The sequence below is a fragment of the Grampus griseus genome (assembly GCF_964374135.1).
Source record: "Grampus griseus genome assembly, chromosome: 9".
NCBI lineage: Eukaryota > Metazoa > Chordata > Mammalia > Artiodactyla > Delphinidae > Grampus > Grampus griseus.
This window is the reverse complement of record NC_139003.1, coordinates 71,809,700-71,816,130: the sequence shown is the minus strand read 5'-3', so window position 1 is coordinate 71,816,130 and position 6,431 is coordinate 71,809,700.

Genomic DNA, 6,431 nt, shown 5'->3' with positions numbered 1-6,431 from the left:
GAATTTCTCAGACAAGCAAATTTTAAAAAATAAAGCAATACTAAACTTATCCTGAAAGAAACATTGAAAGGTCTTCTCTAAATAGAAAAGAAGCAAAAATCTACAGGAAAGAAATCACAATTGTAAATTACTTAAGACAGTACATAGATTTTTTTAAAAATCAAAATTTGTGAAAGTGAAAATACAATGTATAGCAAAAGGATAAACAAAAATGTAAAGAGGACAGAAAAATCGTAAAATATGGGGAAGGGGAGTAAGACAATGTAGTTTTTGGGGGTATTTTTTAGAATATGTTTGATCCTATATGATTACAAGTCTAAAGCAAGTAGATACATTAATGGGTTAGCATACAAGAAAAGCTGGGTAACCACAGATCAAAAACATACAGTAGATTCACAAAAACCAAAAAGGAGAGAACTCAGGCATAATATTAAAAAAAGCCATCAAACCACAAAAGGAAAAACAAAAAGGAAGAAAGAAGAAATACAAAATGAACTGGAAAACTAGGTTTAAAATGGCAATAAATTCATGTCTATAAATAACTACCTTAAATGTCAATAGAGTAAATGCTCCAAGCAAAAGACAGAGTGGCAGATTAGATGATAAAAGAAGAGCATACAATATGCTGCCTACAAGAGACCCACATTAGGGCAAAGGACACACACAAACTGAAAGAGAGGGGATGGAAAAAGATACTTCATGCAAATGGAAATGAAAGCAGTGGTAGCAACAATCATATCAGACAAAATAGACTTTAAAACAAAGGCTACAAAGAAAGATAAAGAAAGGACACTAGAGGGCTTCCCTGGTGGTGCAGTGGTTGAGTGTCCACCTGCCAATGCAGGGGATATGGGTTCATGCCCTGATACGGGAAGATCCCACATGCCACGGAGCGGCTGGGCACATGAGTCGTGGCCGCTGGGCCTGCGCATCCAGAGCCTGTGCTCCGCAAAGGGAGAGGCCACAACGGTGAGAGGCTTGCGTACCGCAAAAAAAAAAAAAAAAAAAATCATAAACGACAGTCAAGTTGGATTCATCCCAGGGTCATAAGGAATGGTTCAACATACACAAGTCAATGTGATACAAAAGAAAACATCAACAAAAGAAAAGATAAAAACCATGTGATGATATCAATAGATGTAAGAAAAGCGTTCGATAAAATTCAACATCCATTCGTGTTAAAAGCTTATCAAAGTGGGTAGAGAGGGAACATATCTCAACATCATAAAACCTATTTATGACAAACCCACAGCCAGCGTAATACACACAGTGAAAAGCTGAAAGCCATCCCACTAAAATCTGGAACAAGACAAGGATGCCCAGTCTCACCACTTTTCAGCATAGTATTGGAAGTCCTAGCTATAGCAATCAGACAAGGAAAAGAAATGAAAGGTATCCAAATAGGAAGGGAAGAGGTAAAATTGTCATTATATGCAGATGAAATGATACACTATGTAGAAAATTCTACACTCCACACAAAAACTACTAGAACTGATAAATTCAGCAAAGTAGCAGGATACAAGAATAACATACAGAAATCTGTTGCCTTTTTTTTTTACACTAATGATGAAATGTCAGAAAGGGAAAATTTTTTTTTAAATGTCTCTTAAAATTGCATCAAGAAAATAAAAAACTTTAGAACAAACCTGACCAAGGAGGTGAAAGACATATTATATATGCTCAGAACTATAAAACACTGATAAAGAAAATTTTAGGTCATTTAAAGAAATGGCAAGAATATCTCATGCTCTTGGATTGGAAGAATTAATGTTGTTAAAACAGCCACGCTACCCAAAGCAATCTACAAACTTAATGTGATCCTTATCAAATTACCCATGACATTTTTCACAAAACTGGAATAACCCTAAAATTTGTATGGACCCATAAAAGACTCAGGATTGCCAAAGCAATCCTGAGGAAAAAGAACAAAGCTGGATGCATAACCCTCCAAACTTCAGACATACTACAAAGCTACAGTAATCAAAAGAGCATGATATTGGCACAGAAACAGACATATGGATCAATGGAAAGATTAGAGAGCCCAGAAATAAAATCACACACCTATGGTCACCTAATCTAAGACAAAGTGGGCAAGAATATATAATGGAGAAGATTGTCTCTTCAGCAATCAGTGTTTGGGAAAGCTGGACAGCTGTATGTCAATCAATGAAGTTAAAATACTCCCTCACTCCTACACAAAAATAAAGTCAAAATGGTTTAAAGACTCAAATATAAGACTTGACACTAGATGACAACATTGGCAAAACATTCTCTGACATAAATTGTAGCAATGTTTTCTTAGGTCAGTATCTGAAGGCAATAGAAATAAAAGCAAAAATAAACAAATGGGACCTAATCAAACCTATAAGCTTTTTGCACAGCAAAGGAAAACATAAAGAAAATGAAAAGACAACTGACAGACTGGGAGGAAATATTTGCAAATGATGTGACTGACAAGGGACTAATTTCCAATCTATACAAAGAGCTCATACAGCCCAACATAAAAAAAACCCAAACAGGGACTTCCCTGGTGGCACAATGGTTAAGAATCTGCCTGCCAATGCAGGGGACACAGGTTCGATCCTGGTCCAGGAAGATCCTACATGCCGCGGAGCAGCTAAGCCCGTGCGCCACAACTACTGAAGCCCACGCACCACAACTACTGAGCACACATGCCGCAACTACTGAAGCCCACATGCTCTAGGGTCCATAACTGCTGAGCCCATGTGCTGCAACTACCAAAGCCTGAAGCCTACCGAAGCTCTAGTGCCTAGAGCCTGTGCTCTGCAACAAGAGAAACCACTGCAATGAGAAGCCCACAGGCCGTAACTAGAGAAAGCCCGGGAGCAGCAACAAAGACCCAATGCAGCTGCCGTAACTAGAGAAAGCCAGTGAGCAGCAACAAAGACCCAATGCAGCTGTAAATAAATAAATAAATTTAATCACTAAAACAAACAACGCAATCAAAAAATGGGGCAGAAGACCTAAAAGACATTTCTCCAAAGAAGACATACAGATGACCAACAGGCCCATGAAAAGATGCTCAACATCACTATTAGAGAAATGCAAATGAAAACCACAGTGAACTATCACCTCACAAAAGTCAGAATGGCCATCGTTAAAAAGTCTACAAATAATAAATGCTGGAGAGGGTGTGGAGAGAAGGGAACCCTCCTACACTGTTGGTGGGAATGTAAATTGATACAGCCACTATGGAGAACAGTATGGAGGTTCCATAAAAAACTAAAACTAGAACTGCCATATGATCCAGCAATCCCATTCTTGGGCATATATCTGGAGAAAACCATAATTCAAAAAGATACATGCACCCCAGTGTTCACTGCAGCACTATTTACAATAGCCAAGGCATGGAAGCAACCTAAGTATCCATCGATAGATGAATGGATAAAGAGGATGTGGTACATATACATAATGGGATACTACTCAGCAATAAAAAGAATGCAATAATGCCATTTGCATCAACATGGAAGGACTTAGAGATTATCATAAGTGAAGTAAGTCAGACAGAGGAAAACACATATAAGATATCACTTATATGTGGAATCTAAAATACAATACAAATGAAATTATTTACAAAGCAGAAACAGACTTATAGACATAGAAAACAAACATGGTTACCAAAGGGGAAGGAGGGGAGGGATAAATTAGGAGTTTGGGATTAGCAGATACAAACTACTATATTAAATAAACAAGGTCCTACTGTATAGCACAGGGAACTACATTCAATATCTTAAACTATAATGGGAAAGAATATGTAAAAGAATATATCTATCTGAATACATATATATATATATATATATATATATATATATATATATATATATCTGAATCACTTTGCTGTACACCAGAAGCTAACCCAACACTGTAAATCTACTATACTTCAGTTAAAATTTTTTTTAGCAAAAGTAAGTGTTGGTGAGAATGTGGAGAAATTTTACCGATGGGAATGTAAAATGGTATAGCCAGAGCTCCTCAAAAAGTTAAACATAGTTACCATAAGTCCCAGCAATTCCACTCTTAGATATTGAATACATACCCAAGAAAAGTGAAAACATATGTCCATACAAAAAATGTACGTGAATGCTAATAGCAATGTTCACAATAGCCAAAAAGTGGAGACCACCCAAACGTCTATGGACTGATGAGTTGTGTATGCATACAATGAAATATTACTCAGCCATGGAAAGGAATGATGTACTGATTCATGCTACAACATGGATGAACCTTAAAAACATGCTAAGAGAAAGAAGCCAGACACAAAAGACTACATGTTGTATGGTTCCATTTACACAAAATGTTCCCAATAGGCAAATCCATAGAGACAGAAAAGCAACTTAGTGGTTGCCAGGGAGTGGGAAGAGGAAGGAATTGGAACTGATAGCTAATGGGTGCAAAATTTCTTTTTTGGGGTGATAGAAATGTTTTAGACCAGGTCATGGTTACACAAAATCTGAACATACAAAAAAACTTATTTTTTAAGTGATGAATTTAGTTATGTGAATTTCATCTCTAAAATGTTTTTAAATAAAATAAACACTAAAAAAAAAAAAAGCTCAGATATTTGGTCTAAACTGTTTTATCTCTCAGACCTTTGCCTTGGCAACAGTAAATAACTTCTTGGTATTGTTTTGTCTACTTCTTTCAAATAAATACTTAGTACACTGGATCATCTTAAAGCCCAGTTGCCTTTCCTCAGACATTAGACTGATAAACTTGTTCCTACTTATGTTAATTTGGTAACTTGCCCTGAACTTATTTGCAAGTTTCTGTAAGGCAAAAATTTAGTAAATTACAAAATGCAGTAATTAAGAATAGAAGCAAAATCAGCAAATATATATATGTGCAACCAGGATTTCAATAGCAAATAAGCTGCAGTCTCAGCAGTTTTAAGTAATTAGTTCCACATTTATTGGACATAATTAGAAAATGCTCTGGTACTTGTTGACTCAAGGAGAAACCAGGACAAATGAAATGCCAATGCTTGCCTTAGTAAAGAGAGATACAAGGTAATACATCCATTAAAAAGGACCATAATTTAGAATTTAAAATTAGAATATTAGTAAATATAATGATCTACAAATTTATGAGATTATGATCAGGAAAGGAAAGAAATTTAAATACCATGTGTCTAATACATGAAAGAAGTCCCTGCTAATCCTTCGTCCCACCATATTATGTTACAGTCTAATGTCTTTCAGATTTGGTTGTCTGTAGCCCAGATCACCAATTAAGGAAGATTCTTATATCAAAAAACATATTTTGTGTGAGTATTCATGCATATGTGCAAGGAAGCCTGAAAGAATACTAATCCTCCAAAATGAATGATTATATAAAAATATTTCAATACCTCATGTTCTAAGATATTTATACCCACTTTTTATTCATTGCTTTTAAATAACCTTTGCATATTAAATGACAGTGTTTTAACCTCATGAGGGTTGAGTAAAGCAAACTTGAACCTGAATCAGTTCCTGATTCTTATCTATTTGTTACTTTGAACAATTTCACTTACTTCCCTAGGGTGTGGTCCTTTACCTGTAAAATAGGAACACTGAATTGGGAGCTAGATGATCTATAGGTTCCTTTCAGTTATAACGTCCTGAATGACACTGATAATGCTGTCTTTGTAAATAGTTTATGTACTTGAAATCTCATCTACTTACTTGCATCTATTAAGAACTATAAAGAGTCTGAGATTTTAACCTATTTGCAAGCTAACAAGTTAGTCTGCCACAGTCTCATGGATGCTGACATAAGACGTCAGAGACACAGGGATTTTATTACTCATGGCACATCAAGAAGCATAATATTATAAATGGAATGGATAAATGACAAGGTCCTACTGTACAGCACAGAGAACTATATTCAGTATCCTATGATACACCATAATAGAAAAGGATATATAAAAAAGAAATATGCATATATGTGTAACTGAATCACTTTGCTGTACAGCAGAAATTGACACAACATTGTAAATCAACTATACTTCAATAACAAGAATAAAATTTTTTTAAAAAGCTGCATGAGCTTCTTGTTCGTGTCAGTTCCCCTTGCCCAGCAAGTCCCCTGGGGACAGTGCTGAGGGCCCTATTTGGATGCTGTATGTGAAGAAAGCTTGTGTCACAGCTAAGAAATGCTATGCTTAGTGACTAGTCATTTATAAGGGTTGCAAGCAAACCTGCCCAACTTTTGCTGCAGTGGGAGACGTTATCTTTATTACACTGGACGATAAACAAACCTGGCCTTTGCTGTTGAGGGAGACACTTTTTATTTTCTAAGGCTTTAGCTATTTAAACATCCTTGAAAAGCTAGTCTGGAGCAAAAGCTGTGAGTGCCACTTGTTCAGAAGATGTGCAGAAATGCAAGAGACTTGTGGAAAACTGTCTTCTGCTACCAGCTCATCCCAAAAG